Source organism: Lichenostomus cassidix, chromosome 17 (assembly GCF_008360975.1).
Source record: "Lichenostomus cassidix isolate B80296 chromosome 17, HeHo_3.0, whole genome shotgun sequence".
Lineage (NCBI taxonomy): Eukaryota > Metazoa > Chordata > Aves > Passeriformes > Meliphagidae > Lichenostomus > Lichenostomus cassidix.
The window spans coordinates 7,934,438-7,951,535 of NC_139497.1; the positions used below are offsets into that span (position 1 = coordinate 7,934,438).

General features: G+C 48.7%; 1 long non-coding RNA gene across 1 annotated transcript in view; it reads right to left on the reverse strand.

Moving 5' to 3' along the window:
- The window catches only part of LOC146429973 (uncharacterized), a 33,547-nt gene extending 26,591 nt beyond the window's left edge, over positions 1-6,956 (reverse strand). Inside the window, exon 1 of the long non-coding RNA XR_014855426.1 lies at positions 6,868-6,956. This is a non-coding gene — a long non-coding RNA (uncharacterized LOC146429973). The remainder of the gene's footprint in view (positions 1-6,867) is intronic.
- Between the last annotated feature and the right edge of the window lie 10,142 nt (positions 6,957-17,098).

Consider the following 17,098-nt stretch of genomic DNA (forward strand, 5'->3'; position numbering starts at 1 on the left):
CCCCATCTGGTGCCTTAAACACCAATACCTTCCCATCCACACACCTTTGGAGGACAAGAGCAGCCAGAGATGTGGGAGATGCAGCTCTCCCCACGCTGGGCTTTGCCACCTTTGCTGAGTGCCCGCAGGCTATCAAAGCCTCCAAGGAGGGATTGCAGACCCCACGGAGCATGTCCCAGGCTGTCCCGGGGCCGGGAGCACATTCCATGAAGTGTGGGGCCATCTGACGGCAGGAGCAGGCAGCGCCAGGCTCTGCAGCCCAAAGCTGCTCCGCTCTGCTCCATTCATCTTCAGTAATTGAATGCATGCCCTGGGGGGGAGAGCCGCGCAGGGCGAGAGGGAGGGGGGAAACCGTATTTATATTTGTCTTCCCAGATTTAGTTTGTCTTTATCTCGAGCTATTTTGAATGTCATGGGGAGTTAATGAAGACATGTTGTGCATCTGCAGCGCGTGGAGCAACTTCTCTCCTGTCTCAGCATATTAAACTCTTCCTTACTTACATTAGGAATTACAGGGGAAGAACATACACAAACAAAAAGGGAGGAAAGATAAAAGGAAAGTGGAAAGAGATAAGAGTGAAAGAACAGGGGGAGGAAGGTCCTTTTTTTTAATTCCACTCTTGAAGTTACATCAGAAGACATTTTTCCAGCCCCTTCACCATGTCTGTTTTGATCAGAGATGTCAGCCCTGCAAGAAACATCCTGCTGCATTTGGGATGACACAGGAACAGCCTTTAAACATCCCATCCATACCACTCTGCCCCACAGTCCCCTGCCCATGACAAATTCCAGTCAGTATGGGAGGACACAGGAGAGATGTCCATCCTGAGCTGGAGCATCCTCCCCAGGGGAAAGGGCCACATCCCCAAGCCCTGCTGGAACCTCCCTGCAGCACCCAGGAAGGACACTCCACACAGTGAGACCTCAGGGCCACAGGCACAGAGCCTGCCCTGCTGCTGGCTATTTTTAGTTTTCCTGTCCTACAGACAGGAAACTGAGGCAGACAGAAAATATAGGCTCAGATCTACAAAGGCTTTTTGGCCTCCAACCTCTGTCTTAAGACAATCCCTGGCTTGGATCTCACCAGGCTTTTCCAAGAGAAGAGACAAGGCAGTGACAGAGAAAAGCCTTTTCCCCGGGATATCCCTTCCTCAGCTCTCCTCTCTCCCTTCTGGGAGACACAAGAATACCAAATTCCCTTAATCACGGGGCTGTTCTCTCAGAAATTAAGATCTTCCCTTTCCTGGCACTTCCCAACCTCTCTCTTTCCCTGAAGCAAGATCTGGCACACCTTAGATGTTCTGGTTTGGCCTGGAGTTTTATTTAGACTGTTCCTTGCTTAGGGGATTCTCTGTTTATATCATTGGAGGGTGTTAATAAGGGCAGAATGGTTTCCAGACCCACACCAGCTGACTGGATTTCCTGAACCCAGGCCATCTGTAAAAACAGAAATGTTCTCTTCTCCTTGTACACACAGATAAAGGCATTAATGCTGAATCTCCTGGGGCAGCAGTGCAGGAGAGGTTTGGACTCCTGGCCAGCTGAAAACCCAGAAAGTTCTGGAATGAGGCACAGAACTGCCATTTTTATTGCAGGGGCTCGGCTGAGGACATGAAAGATCTCATTGCCCTGTGGAACAGGCAGAAGAGCTTGACATTTGAAAAGAGCACACTGAGGAGTTTCTGGCACCTTTCTCAGACACATCTGGCACTGGCCACCCTCAGAGACACCAGAATGGGCAAAATGAGGCCCTGGCTGGTACCACAGCACTTGCATGTGCCATCTCAGCTCTTCCATTCCAAGGGAGCTTCTCTGGAGCTCACAGAGATCCAGATCTTCCCAATGCAGAGAGGCAGCACAGCCAGAGGTGTTGGGGAGATGGGACACTTGGGGAGCAAAGCTTGGGGTCTGGCAGCCAGAAGGGTTTGTGTCTGGTGAGCCTGACATCAGTTTGGATAAGAGATTCTCAGTCTGGACTGAGCTGTGCACACCAAACTGCCCTGGAAATGTCATGTCTCAGCCAAGCCTCTCTTCCCAGGGTCACACAGGAGCTGTGCCATTCTCTGGGAATGGTGAGCAGAGCTGATCCAGCTTCATGTTCCCACTCTGATCTCCCCTCCCAGCACAGCTAAATAAAAGCTGCATTCTTCAGAAAGAAATGGCAGCTGCCAGTACAGCCAAAAAACTTCATCATTCTACAGCACAGAAATCATTCTCAGGTGAAAACAGGCTCAGGCATCAAAGGGTTGATATTGTCACCAAAAATCCAGAAGAAAATGAAGCAGTCTGGCTGAGGCAGCAGCAAGAAGCAGCTGTGAAATTCTCACCAGGAGAAAAACCAAGGGCTCAAGGAATGAAGTCCCTTATCCAGGGATGCCCTGAACCAGTATGTCTACCCCAAGAGGGATAATTTTGTTTGTTCAACAAACAAAAAACCTCAAAAGGTTAAAATTCACATCCCAATGCACCTGGTAAGCTTTCAAGGAAGGGGAAGGAGGAGACTTTAGCAGCAGGAGCAAGAACAGAGTTACTCAGCTCCTCTCTGCCTGCAATGCCTCCTTCAGGTTCAGCCACATCCCTTCCTTCACCCCAAGCTGTTCCTGGGATAAAACTCTCTCTGTCTCAAGAAGGGATGAAGAGACACAGCTAAACTGGAACAGGAGTGAGTAGCCAAGGGGCCCTGGAGTGCTCCAGGCTGTGGGAACACCTCAGTGACAGCAGCACAGATCTGCACAGATCCTCCTCTGCTCCTGCCCACCAGGGCATTTCTCTTTCCTCTTCCTGTGCCAGCAGTGCCAACTCCCAAAATCTGATCTGGGGGTGGGACTGGTTTGCACTGCCAGGTTCAAGGTCACCTTTCAGGTCAGGGAGCACCTTAGGAGTGACACCACACACCTGCAAGGGGCTGTTCCATGCCCTGGTGCCATCTGCTCCGTCAACAAAACCACACCATATCTGTCTGAACCTTCAGCTCCCTGACAGCTCTGACAGCACAAACCATTTTGATGTCAAGCCTCTTATTTAATCACAGTGGAAATGAGGCTGTTCCCCTTTGGGAGCTCCTCCCTGCCCCAGGAACCCAAGCACCTGGTTATTGTTTTCTCTCCTGGGACTAAAAATGCTTCCTGCAACATCCATCTCACACAGCCACGAGACTGCAAAGGGCACAGGGCATTAGCAGCCCAGTTCAGTCAGATTTTCATTGTTTCAGCATTGAACTCAGGTCATGAGAGCTGCTCTTGGCTTGGCTTCTGAGCAACAAGAATCTATGTGTCCACAGAAAACCCAATCACCAACATGGTGTTTTTGAGGAATTCTGCTTTGTGCTATTAGAAATGCTGCAATACTGAGACTTCCCAAGGTTTTTAATCCTTGATATGTTCAGAACTGCAATTTGAACCCCAAAATAGAACAATACTGCTCACATTATGCCAAGATGACAACTATTTCCCTCGATTAAAAGGAGCAATTTTCTACACATTATTCTTAAAGTCACCAAGCTCCAGGAGAGCAGCCCGGCAAATACTGGCCAGAATCCAAAAGCACTCAGTTATAAACATTCTTAAAACAGACCTACACTAATGAATATACATGAGGATTCAAGACATAAATCCATATTCTTTTGCCTCCATCTCATCAAATTAGGCAGAGTTGACAAATGTAATTATTTCAGATTCCAGCGCAATACATGAACTTCATTATAACTGTTTTCCTTCAAGTAACAGCAACTCTGACCTCCCAAGTCTACTCTCAAGAACTCTGAGATCCATGACATTCCAAAAGCCACTCATTTTTTGAGAACTGAGCTCAGTTTGCTGCTCCCCACCGTGTGTTCATCATAAAGGGCCTTGGAAGATTGTACTTATCGAGGTGCATTCAATAGTAATGGACCAGCTAATCCTAAAATCTGCTCTCCAACAAAAGCCAAGAACAAGCATTCCCATTTTCAACTTCTTTACACTTCAGTCAGCCTCCCAAAAGTCACTTTATATGGTTCATGGTTTAATAGGAGTTTAAGCTGCGTTCCCTTCTGGGGGTTTTGTTTAAAAAAATTACCAAGTTTATTGCCTGTGTCAGGAGCTTCCTTCCCCTGTTTTTATTATCTACAGCAACGTTATGATTTCATCTCTGCCTCAGTTTCCCCAGTGCACTCAGGTGATCCCTCAGTAATTGCTGTGGTGGCAGAAGCAGCAATCCTCATTCTGGCCATTAAAACACCTCATTGTTTCACACCAGCGGTTTGTTCTCCGGGGTAATTAAGAGCATGAAAGACAGGAATGAGCCTCATTAGCTCCCACAAGCACAGGCATCCTCCAGCTCCTCCACGAACCTTTCCAAGGTGCCACAGCTGTAGTTCCCACAGGCTGAGCAGAGAGCACAGCTTTTCTCCGGCTCTCTCTGATGGATGCCTTACATGCAACACCAAGCACAACAGCCCTGACTGCTGAGCTAAGCTCACTTGATGCTATCCTAACAAAATTCCCGTGGTCCAGCCTGTACAGCTTGAGATTTTGGGAGAGAAATGCGGTGAGAGCTGCACAGAGCCATCAGCTCCTGCTTCTCTGCCTTTCCCCTAAAGCCCATTGACAATCTCTCAGAATAAAGCAAGCCCTTCGCTGGATCTCCCTTATCTTATTGTACATCAATTTGCTGAAACATTCATGGGATCACTACTCATTTCATTTACCCTTAAGGCCAACCCCTCTGCTTATTAAATTAAGAAGATGAATGAGAGATTTGCTCTCTTGCTAGCAGCCCAGGGGATTCATTAGTCAAGTAAATGATTGCACTTGCCTCAAGTTATGCTACTGCAATGTTTGTAATGTGTCTTCTGATCTCGGCTCCCCGTGCACTATTTGGAAACAAGGTTGGCTTTCAGACAGGTCACATTTAATTCCAGTCGTTCAGCTTCAGCAAATGGGAAAGGAAAAATAAAAGCCTCAAATTCCCATATTCCCTCCCTTTGCTCAGCCCTCCAAACATTTCACAGAGCAGACACACGAGGGGAATCAGGAGCTCCATGTAAGCCACCAATATTTGTCCCATTTATGTCGGAATCAGGCAGAGTCACCACTTTAACACTGGCAGAAAGCACAGATTTGGGGACAGCAACAGAGCTGCTGTGGGCAGGAGGGAGCAGTCCTCCCCCAGCACCTTGGATCGTTAATTAAGCTCAAAGGTAACTGTTAACAAGCTCCCTTTTGCCTTCCAGAAAGGCTCTCTAACTGCAGCCAGAGGACAGCAGCGTTTCTGAGTGCAGAAGCAGGAAGGAAATGGCATTTCTGAAAAAGGTTTAAAATCCTCACCCCAATTAAACTGCACCAGGGCATGGATGGACAGGAGTCTGGACACAAATGAACTCTGGGGAATGGTTGTCCCTGATTCTGCAGGAGTGTTCCATGAAAAGCAGAACCTGGATGAACAAGCACGGCTGGGTGAGCACTTCAGCCATGGGATGAGCAGCACAGGAGAGATTTCCTCTGGTAAGCAGCAGCAAGATGAGCAAACAGCACACTGAACACCTTGTAAGGGACTTGCAGCCTGTGCTGCCATGTCTGTGCTCTCAGTAGGACACAACCTGCCACCTTCAACACCAGGGAAACACTACAGCAAAAGCAGTTTCCATGTCATGGAGCTGCAACGAAGCACATTCCACCCTTTAGGAATGGCAGAAACAAGAATTGTGGTACCTGTAATCCACTACAGCTCCTGGAGATGCCCAGGGGACTCCACACTCTGCTGCAAAGCTACACAGATCAGTCTGGAACACAGGGCATGAGGAATCTGCCCAGTTCCTGAGTTTCCCAGCAAACCTGGAGCCAATCAGCAATGAAGGATGCTGCTCTCTTCCCAGCGTTACACCTGAGTGGAGCAGCACAGCTCTGGGAATCTCTCCCTCCCCTGAAATGGATCCCAGCTGCAGCAGCAAACGAGAACACCTGAGCTGCCAACCAGCCTGCAGAGGGAGAGCCAAATCTAATGGGAACAGCTGTGGGAAGGGAATTGAAATATCTAAGCCAACACAACTATCCTCCTTCTCCCTACCCACGAGCCAAGTACTGATTTTGCTCTCAGCTTTGCCACAACTGTCTCACCTGACCTTCATCCCATCATTTCTACCCTGTCTATAAATAGCACAACAGGACAATTCTGCTGTCTCTGCAGAGGTTTAGGCAGCACTGATTTCACACCGTGAGCACGGCCAGGGTTCACACTACAGCAGGCACACCGGAGCTGCTTTTCCCTGGAGCAGTATCAGGACATGCTCTGCCACAAAGTGCCAATCCTGGGAAGGGCAGGAGGCAGCTCTGACAAATTTGCATGTTTAAGTGCTCCCATTAATCAAGCAGCATAATGAGGGTAAAGCTAACCTTGGAGTAGCCTGGTACACAGCAGAGGATTTTACAAATCGCCTGCAAAAGCCCCTCTCTTGCCACTGGATGTTTACTTCAAAAGAACTCACGAGGCATACAATGGTTAAGTTAGAAGGAACCTTAAATCTCATCCAGTGCCACCCCAGCCACGGGCAGGGACATTTTCCACTGTCCCAGGCTGCTCCAAGTCCTGTCCAGCCTGGCCTTGGACACTGCCAGGGATCCAGGGGCAGCCACAGCTTCTCTGGAAAAACTGTGCAGGGTCTCACCATCCTCACAGGGAGAAATTTCCGCCTACTATCCCATCTAAGCTGCCTTCTATCAGTGAGAATCTATTCCCCCCGGAGCCGCCGCGCTCGGCTCCTTCAGCAGCTTCCACCTGAGAAGCTTCATCCTGCGCTTCTCCACGCCGAACGCACAAGTTTAAGGAGCTGCCGCCATCTAGTGGGTCTGACAGACCCCAAACCGGCCCCAAACCCACCGCGTGTCCTACCTGTGTGTCCCGGCGCTGCTCCCCTCCAGCTTCATCCCGACCAACCTCTCTTTCCAGCGGAGAAGGACAGACTGAGTGGGGGATTCACCCCGCCGGGTTTGTTAAGCTCTCCAGCCCCACAGGTGTGACCATCACAGCCCCATGCTCACCAATAACCCCTGACTGGGTGCAGCTGGGCTGGGCTGGGCTGGGCTGGCATCTCCACACCTGATCCTTATCGCACACTTCTTGGAGTGAGGAACCTGCGCGGTTCAGACAGCAGGGTTTGATGGTAATAGCGAGAAAATGGTGGAGAAATAGTTCCTACAGTGGCTGATATTTCCTATGGAGGTCGCTGCTCCTGTGCCCTGTTTCTGGTTTCACTTTCTGTTTCTGTGTGATCCCAGGCTGATTGTCTGAGGAGAAGGTGCAAGAGGAAAAGCTGCAACTTAAAAAAAGACAAAAAAGAAAAAAACCAGGGGAGGTAACTGTGCTGCTCCTAAAATGTGGGAAAACAAAGGATCCCTTCTAGGACCTCAGGGAGGCGACAGGAAAGATAGAGAGAGACAATTTAGAAGGGCCTGGAGTGACAGGACAGAGGGAATGGCTTCCCACTGCCAGAGGGCAGGGCTAGATGGCATATTGGGAAGGAATTGTTCCCTGGGAGGGTGGGCAGGCCCTGGGATAGAATTCCCAGAGAAGCTGTGGCTGCCCCTGGATCCCTGGCAGTGTCCAAGGCCAGGCTGGACAGGGCTTGGAGCAGCCTGGGATGGTGGAAGCTGTCCCTGCCATGGAAGGGGTGGGACTCAACAAGCTTTAAGGTCGTTTCCCCCCAAAGCCATTTTATGAATCTTTGTCCCCAGAACTGACTGATGTCACCAGAGGAACCCAAATGATTGCAGGTATGTGTCTGGTTGTCCTGGCTAAGGGGAGTAACAGGGTGTAAAAGGAAGAGCCAAGCTTGCTTGTGGAATTTTAAAAGAAAGGCAAGATGCCATGAGAAAAATGGATGTAATTAAGAGACTGTGCTTGGTAGTAGGATTTTGGAGAGAGCTGTGTGGAGAGGATGTCAAAGATAAAAGATAAATGTGCAAGAATTATTCAGTGTAAATATGCTATTTCTGCTGCAAAAGCACATTTTATTTCAGGCAACAACCTGGCTCTGCAGTTTTGCACCAAGTACATCAGCAAGGGCTCTTGTGTGAGCCTGAAACCTCCACACCTCAAGCTTATCCCAAGAGCTTTGGAGATTACTTTCTTATCCTGGGAACAAGGAAAGGATTGGTTCCAGGTACAGAGCTTTAGCTGCAAGTCACAAAACTCAGAGCTGGTGTTGGTAGGAGACAAAGTGTTTCCAACAGGGTTAACGTTGGTAATTTTAGGGTGTCTTCTGAAGAGAGACATTAATGCAACTGCAAGGATTTAGACTGAAGTCTCCTCTGCAGCAAGTGGAAAATTTCAAGGGGTTTTTAGTTGTGTTGAGTTTAATGTCTGCAAATCAAGGCCTGGAACAGCCCAGACATCACCTGGCCCAGAGCACCCAATGCCAGGCAATCCCAGCTCCTGCTGGGACACAGCTGCTGCCCACTGGGGCAATGAACTAATTAGGGAACACTGCAAATGGCGAGGTTGCTCTGCCATGGCCTCATAGGGGCTCCAAGGGCTCTCCTGGGGTTTTGCTGCAGAAATCACTGCAGTGTTGTAAGCAAGGTGGTTCTTTGGCCATGGGGTCACCTGTGGGATGGAGGCAACCCCACAGAGCTTCAGCAGCAGTGCCAGCAGGCTTAGAGTGACCTTTGTTTTGGGAGGTGTGAAGTTGGCTTCAGGTTTGTGTTGTGGTGCTCTGATAAGCCAAAGGGACACCTTGGTGCCACTGCAGACACTTAAAATATGAGTCACAAGGCTGATGTTCACAGAATGAACTAGGTTGAAAAAGACTTTGGAGATCATAAAGTTCAACCTATGACCTAACACCTCCTCAATGTTGGTCCAGGTTCTTACACTGCTGCATTTGCATGGATTGTATCCTGAGACTGAAGCTTATTTTGGGGGATAAACCCCAAAAGCTGCCAGTCCTTTGCCCAGGATTGATTGCATCTTTCTTCACACACCTGCTAAAAGGTGAGGGATAACAGGGGCTGCCTGTGCTGACAGCAGACAGCAATTTGGTTATCACTGAGAACAGCTCTGGGAGACAGATATTCAATTCCTGGCTGCTTCCAAAGGGAAAAACAACCTAGACCTGATGTAAAAATGTCCAGTAACAGCCAACTGCATTCTCCTCCCCAATTCAGGATGCCTGTGAGCCTTAGATGGGTTATAACCACAGCACAAACCTTTCCTGCAGCTGCTCTCAGAGCCCTGCAGGGTGGAAAGGACCTCCAAGGATAGTGTAATTGCAGTCCCTGTGCCATGGGCAGGGATGATGCTGGGGGTTAATGGGAACCCCAGCAAGGAGGGGATGCTCAAATCACCACCTGGCTTCTTTTTTTCCCCCCTTTTTTTATCCCTTAAGTTCCTACGTGGGCACTTCCATCCTCGCTTGATCTCTCCTCTCCGAGGCAGGCACGGTGCTCGCAGTGTCCAGGAGGTGGCAAGCTTTCAATTCACATCGCTCTCTGCTTCCACTCCTCTCCCCAAAGCCGAGAATTTGCGGGAAGCAAAGGACTCTGGAGCCCTGCTTGTTGCTGGGGTGGAATCTTGTGTTCAGGTGTGTGTGAGTGAGGCAGAGGAGCAGAATCCCCCCTTCCCTGCTGCCCAGGCTGGGGCTCAGCCCAGCTTCAGGGGGTTCAGGGCTGAGCAGCTCCAGCTCTCACCCCCAGCACCCCCAGCTCCTTCTACCAGAGCTGCTCCAGCTGCTCATCCCAGCCTGGATTGATCCCAGAGATTGCCCTGACCCAGGTGCAGCACCTCTATTTTGGTCTTTTTAAACCTCAAGAGACTGATAAGAAACACACAGAGTGTGGCTCAGGTTGCCTCAAACACACACTCAATAAAAACACCATGCCAAGAAACACTTTTACACAATCCTGCTCCCTACATCATCCAAAATGAGGGGGGAAAAATATGCCATTTCCCTTCTTTTCCTGCCTCTAACCCCCTGCAAGCTGCTGGTGACATCACTAAACACAGGAGGGGAGCTGGAGACACTTGAAAATATTAATACAACCTTTGTATGCACCTGGGGTGTATAATTGCATAAATTAATTGGTCTATAAAACCTGCAGCCCAGGCTGCTCTTCTTCCCTTTGCAGAGTCCTTCCCACAGCCACAGAATTTATTTCACTTAGATCCTCATCCTTTCCCTGAAAATCTTCCCGTCACCTCATGAAATCTTTCCCAGCTGCAAAATGGATTTAAATGCACTATTTGAAGAGATAAGCAGAGCAGACTGAAAGAAAGAGCTGATAACAGGCAGGGAATCACCCTTTGGATTGCTGGGAAAGAAACCAGTGTGGGGCAACTTTCAGCGGAGCTGCAACGACAATCCCAGCCTGGGAGAGCTGGGATTACTGACAATCCCATTTTGGGAGAGCTGGGATTACTGACAATCCCAGCCTGGGGGAGCTGGGATTACTGACAATCCCATTTTGGGAGAGCTGGGATTACTGACAATCCCAGCCTGGGGGAGCTGGGATTACTGACAATCCCAGCCTGGGAGAGCTGGGATTACTGACAATCCCAGCCTGGGGGAGCTGGGATTACTGGTGGCAGCGAGACACGAGTTGTGTTAATTGTTTGAGGCACTCGGGAGCTGCCCTGGCAGCCTCCCAGCAGCTCTCCCATTCCTCCTGTGCCTGGAGGGCTCCGTGCTCCCATCTTTTACCACACACAGGGGTGTGAGTGCCACAGACCCTCCTCTGCTCCAGGATATCCAGAGCAGAAGATGGGAAGCAAAATCTCATCCCCTGGGCAGTCCCACCACTGACACTGGGTTGGTCCTCACTTTCTCATGTAGATAAACTATAGAAGGAGGAGTTAGCCCAGAACTGGAGAGATGCAGCCTAAATACGTGGGTGGACCTGAAAGAACTTTAAACTGAACTCTCCTCAGGTGACTCTGACAGGAATCAGAGGAAAGACACAAACTCAGGCTGCTCCCAGCCCTGCTCACATTCACTCACCCCGATGGACTGGAAACGAGAAGAGAAAGAGCCATGACTCCAACCAAGCCAGTGCTCCTGGCATGTGCATTTGCCAGGCTGCACATTTCAAGTTTTGGCTACAAATAAAGTAAAGATTTTCACAAAGTTGGTTTCTCATTTTGGCCACTTAGTTTCAAAGTCAGATTTCAGCTGAATTCAGATACTGCCCGTGTAACCTTACTGCTGGGGAGTGCATGCCTGGCCTGGCTTGAACCTCTGTTAAAAATCTTCTCTCCCATGTTATTCAGCAGAGAATTAAACACATCCTCTGTCCTTTTCCATCTGCATTCCAAGGTGAAGCTCAGCAGCAGAGCTGGAGTTCATCTGGAAGCTGGCACAGAAGGCAGGGTGCTGGATGTGCCTTTTCCCTGCAAATAACCGAATTTGGGATGGATCTGAGGGACTGGGGCTGGGGAAACTCTGCCCTGGTATCCCTTGGGAGGTCTGCACTTCCCTGTGCCATCAGGGTTGGCTCTGTGCCCGAGGGAAATGAACTCTGAGCTCTTTTCTGACAGACATGGAACAGCTCCAAGCACCAGCATCAGCTACTGACAGACTCATCAGGGATATCAGCAAATGTGATTGCCCTCAGAATTAGGTCCTCAGTGAGAAACCAGCCCAGCCAGACTGCCCAGAAGAAGCCAGTGCTGCCTATTTATAGCAAATTAAAAATTTGGACAGTGCCAGATGGGGAACTTTGAATATGTGGCTTAAATGCAGCAGCTGGAAGGTTCCCCTGGGTCTGGGAAAGCCTGGATACAAACCTGCCTCTGCCTCAGCATCTGCCCAGGCACAGCAGCACTGGCTGACTCCAAAACTCACAGCTCAGGCAGGGCAGCCTGAGATCAGCCTGGGAGTCCCTGGAAATCCTGGGAAATGCCCCTGGATTCCCCTCAGATGAACCCCAGTGTTTGTGCTGGGGGAGATCCCTGCTCCAGCTCACTGTACTCCCTCAGGTCAGTCTGAGATCAGCCTGGGAGTCCCTGGAAATCCTGGGAAATAGCTCCAGATTCCCCTCAGATAAACAAACCCTTGTCTGCTCCAGGCTCACTGTACTCCCTCAGGTCAGTCTACCTGGAGATCCCAGTGGGAATTCATTGGTGTCCTCACTGCCTCTTTCCTTTGGCAGTGCAGATCCAGATCTGCTGGCCATCCTTCAGCTGGGAACTTCCCTGTCCCATGAACAAGAGGATGGAGTTAAAGTGCCAAGGACACCTTTCCACAGGCAGGGATTGCTGTCAGCATCTCCCTGCACATTGCTGGGCCCAGAGCCACAGTGAAACAGGGAATGAGGAGCCCAGTCCTGACATCTGTCACTGCTTGGAGTGAAAAACACACCCCAGGCCTCTGGAGGAATGTGGATTCCTGACAGCTGTGACACAAAACCACTGAGTTCTCTCCAAAGTGGGACCAGATCCACTTCAGCTCATGCACATCCATTTGCCAGCATAAAAGTGGTGTCCAGGAGCTGAAATCAACTGCTGAAGTGCACTGAATTTTATAGACTAAACCCCATGGCTTCATGGTAAAGCAGCATTTGATTCCTGCATGAAATATTACAGGATGCCATTTTCGTAATTTCCTCCTCACTTGATCATGATAACACAGTCCCTGAGGCACTGGGGAGGCAGAGGAGAGGTGCCAAGTGGAGGAGATGGAAATGGGAGAGTCACCAGTGAAACAAAACATCATTAAGGAAAGAGAGTTTGAGAGTGATTGTTGTGTGATAGTGAAGGGTTTATCTCACTCTTCATTGATCACTTGGAGTAGGAAGTGATAATATTTTTTTAAAGCTTTGAAACAGCTTCTGAGCAGGGCTTTACTCACCCTGTAAACCCCTTCCTCTTTAAAGTTTTAATGAAACAGCAACAATTATACATATATATATATATATATATATATACACACCTTCACCTATCTTCGACCATTCAAAATACAATAAGGACAGAAAGCCCAAAGAATGTCGATGTGGTTTAAATATTCTTCTGCCAACAGCAAAGCATAAGAAGGAATCCTGCCCTCACCTCTGCTCTGACCTGCTCCAGGAAATCTCCAGGTCACCATGAGATGCATCCAGACTTTAATATGGGGGAAAAAATACCCTTGCAAGTGCAGTGTAAGCTTGATCCACAATGCTCAGCCCCAGTTTATCCCAGTTTCCAAAGGAGTCAGTCATGCTGTGGAGTGCAGTCTCCCACAGAAAAAGCACAGAGGGTGCTCTCCTGTTTTTGCAGCAATTCCCACTTCCCAAAGGGTTTGTGATGGGCACAGAGGAGCCAAAGCATGGAACAGCTCCAGCTTGATCCCCAGGAAAGCTCCAAGACTTTCCAGTGCTAGCAAACACCACGTGAGGGTTTAGGAGCAGTGACAGTATGAGTTTATTTATTATTATTTGCATTTCCGTTCCCTCAGGCTGGTGCATTTCTGTGCATTATTTCCCACTCTGGGAGCAGACAGGGTACCTCTGTGTAATGCCACACGTTGGAACTGGCCTGGCTGGATGGCTGAATGTGCCACTGGTGTGAAAAACCTGCCAGGGGTGAGCACATAGCCAAGGGTCAGCCTATTCCTAAATTATCAATAAACGCTTTCCCCTTAATGCCTTTGCACATGCAGTGATTCAGGCCTGAGACCCTGGGGAGCTCAGAGGGTCAATCCCATGATGATGCACATTGTTTTCTGTATTGTTGCTCTTCCAGGGAGTCTTGAAGAGGTGGCAGCCCTTTTTTATCCATGACAGGGTTCAGTCCTGCTCCTGTGGATGGCAGAGGAACTCTTGCAGCTGACTTTACCAGAGTGCAAAAATGTATTTATATGTGTTTTCAAATATTTCTTCAGCTCTGGATATTTGGCTCTGGCAGTTTGAAGCCATTTTCCCTCGTCCTGTCACTCCAAGCCCTTCTAAATAGTCTCTCTCCATGTTTCCTGTCAGCCCCTTCAGGTACAATGCAGGTGGTTTCTCACCTGGCCAGGGCACAATGCCTACCCCACATCATATTAAAGACCTAAAGAAAAACAATGCTCAACAATAGCACCTTTTCCCTGCTTTAAATGCCTGATAAACTGCACAAGGAGAAGGGAAAGGAAGGAAGATCATATCCAACAGCAGCTCAGAGACAACACAGGGCAGAGAACAGAGAACTTCAAACTCCTTCTTGCCCGGATCATCCCCATCCTTCGGGGTGTTATTCAAAAAGGGATTTATTGTGAGCTCTAGTGAAGCATGTTAGAAATCTGGCATTGCCTCCATGGGCTCTGGCTGCTCCAGCTTTGCTCTTAATGCAGCAACTTTTATAGGAAATCAGGAACTCATTTAGCAGCTTTAGGTTGGTGTTCCACAAGGAGAGTGGAACTGCGGGTTAAGTTGCTGCTTTACGGGCAGAAGTGACAGGATCTGGGATTCTGGTGACTTGGCTCCAATTCCCTGCCACCAGCAGGGTGGTTTATAGGGACCTCATGCAAACTTTACAGGAGGAGACTGGCTTGGGAGCTGGGATGGAGGAGAGCAAATCCTACAGCACAGCTTCCCACAGAAATCTGGGATTGACTTGGAGGTTTTCCCTGAGAAAGCAGAGCGCGGTGAGATCACAGCCCAGGCTGATAGAGGAGAGGGAATCCTTCCCCAGCTGGAGGCTGATCTATACATGTAAATATGTGAAGTCACAGCTTCCATTAAAATCGATCCATCTCCAGCCTGCTGGCATGGGATAACTGCTCAGAGCCCGAGTGATTCATAGCAATGACCCAGGATTGCAACAGGGAGGGAGAATTTGCAAGATCTTACCTCGGCAACACGATGGAAATTCTGGACCAAGCAGACAAAAATGTGGGGGAGGATGTGTGCACAAAACAGCTTGGGAGTTTAGGAAAATATCCAGCCTCCCACCAAGTTGCTATGGGATAATTAATGAAATGCCTCATCCTCTCCATTTTTGCTTCCAACCTTCCCCTCCCCGGGGCCGTGAGCTATCATCAAAGAACGTTTGGATTTGGCCAGTGGGTGAAGAGTGATGGATGAATTACAAGGAGCAGGTTTGGAAGCCATCTCCCCTCCCTGGGTAGGAAATGAATCACAGCCCAGGTGGCCAAAATGGAGATACAGAGGGACAGCAGGCTCCCTGGGGCTGTCGGTGTCACCTGGCCACGAGGGCACAGGGACAGTCCCAGATGGGACATGTGCCACCAGAGGGAACATGCAGGCACCAGGCTCTGTTTGATATCTCCTGATTGTTTTTTGGGAGCTGATGGATCACCTGCCAGACTGCTCACACCGCTCCAGCTGGCACAACTCCCCAGCTGGAAGCACCAGGCAGCAAAAAAAGGCAGGAAAATCAGCTGGCAAAGCTCCAGAGCAAAGCGAGAGGAGTGATCTGAGCTCTGGAGAATGTGACCTGTGATGAAAGATTGAAGAGACTCGGTCCATTTGAGCCTGGAGAAGGCGAAGGGGAAGATGTGATAACAGGGCTCAAATATGTGGAAGGCAATTGCAAAAAGGAAAGGAATAAAGCGTTTCCTGAATAATTTAGGGAAGCTGTAGATCTGCCAGGGTTGCGGTTTCTGGGCAGGTTATCTGAACAGAGCAGTTCACACAGAGCCATTAAAGCCCTGGGCTTGGTTAAAACATCTCTTAAGGTACCTGTCAGATTTTTCTATGATCTCTAATTAAAAATTTATTTTCCTGTTGCTCCAAGTGAAGAAACAAATGCAGCAACAGCAGTTAACATGGACAAAACAACCACATACTTATGGCTGAAGGATAGCAACATCCAAAATATCTTCATAAAATCTTTTTTTTTTTTTTTTTTTAATGGAGTCTGCAACATAGCCATCAGATCAAAACATATAAAGGGTTATTTTTGGGGTGACTCGAGGCTGGGGCTAAGGAGAAATTAATGTTCCACTCATTCATTTTAGAAATATCCTCATTAGTAGTTGCCTCGTTTATAGTTAGAAGAAAACAGTGTGCTCGAATTCCTGGCAGCAAAACACTTCCCTCACTCTGAATAAATATTGATATTGGCCTAAAGTCAGTTTACAGAAAGAAATGGAAAGAAAACAACAGCTCTGGTGATGCCTGTCAGGCTTTGAAGCATCTTTTGAGAAGCTGTTTGGTGAATATTGTTGTACAGGACACAGAGTCAAAACTGTTCATTATTAAAAATCTGATTTAAGGAATTCAGGAGAAGAACCCTGTGGAGCTGGGATGTGGCTGGCAGTGCTCAGCCCCTGGTCCAGCACAGGCAGCAAAACTCCCACAAAAAGATGAATCTTCAGCCCAGTTCACCAGGGCTGAGCTCCATCAGTGCTTCCCATTTCCAGAATGGAATCCTGAGCTTTGCTTGGGCGTTTGTAGAGATTGAGAGTGGAAATGTGGGGCAAACCAGGGGGTGCCTGAGGGGATCAACACCCATATCAATAATAGGTTTAGATCGGATATTGAGGAAAAAATCTTGGCTGTGAGGGTGGTGAGGCTCTGGCAGAGATTCCCAGAGAAGCTCTGGCTGCCCCGGGATCCCTGGAAACACCCAAAGTCAGATTGGATGGATCTTGGAGCAACCTGGGATAGTGGGAAGTGTCCCTGCCTGGAGCTGGGTGATCTCTAAGGTCCCTTCCAATCCAAACCATTCCATGATTCTATTCCAGAAATCCATGGGCTGTGACTTCACAGACAGTGGTCCTTCGCAAAGTTGAAACACATAAAACTTCGAGCATTAATTAACTTTAAAACAAGGCAAAGAAAGTGCCTTTGTGCCAAAGGGAACAAAGAAGGATTAATGCTGAGGTGATTATTTACCCCATAGTATTTGGCACTGGCACTTCATTTGTCAGCCATATCTGGCAGCTTTCATTTGTGAGATATGGGAAAGAGCTGCAGAGAAAATAGAAATGGCTGAAGTCATCCACAAACTGGCTGCAAACTAATCCCAAAACCTCAATCACAGTGTCTTGTAAAAGTCTGACTCTTCTGTTCTCAGCTCCATTCCTTCTTTTCTGCTGGGGAAGTCCCACATTTCCTGTCAGGAAGTTAGAAGGTATTACAGAAAGGTCCATCACCAGATCAACTCCTCCCACACTCCACGTGGGTCAGGCATTGCATTTCACCTGATT